Here is a 356-nt window from a genome sequence, read left to right on the forward strand (position 1 = left end):
ATAGCCAAGATAAATATATAAGTATTCAGACATTAAAAAGAAAGTGAAGATACTGAATGCAAAAAGTGCATGCAACGCGACAGATCCATCGACAGCCGTGTTTGGATTTTAGTTGTGGTCTGATTGGTCAACACTTCGCATCTCGGAAGCGAAACACCTTATTGGGCATATTCAGCGAACTCAATGGACGAGTTCAAATCGGCAAAAAGATTAATCTGCTTACCGAGCGAGTGAACATAAGTTCTTTGTAGATCCAACCAAAGATATAGAGAATGGACTGCGCGATCCGCGATCTAAGTAATGTATCAAATGTGGTCAACAATAATGAGAGAGAGAGGACCGTGGGGGACGGCGGG

The sequence above is a fragment of the Trachymyrmex cornetzi genome, unplaced genomic scaffold (genome assembly GCF_001594075.2).
Source record: "Trachymyrmex cornetzi isolate Tcor2-1 unplaced genomic scaffold, Tcor1.1 scaffold1656, whole genome shotgun sequence".
In the NCBI taxonomy this organism is placed as follows: domain Eukaryota; kingdom Metazoa; phylum Arthropoda; class Insecta; order Hymenoptera; family Formicidae; genus Trachymyrmex; species Trachymyrmex cornetzi.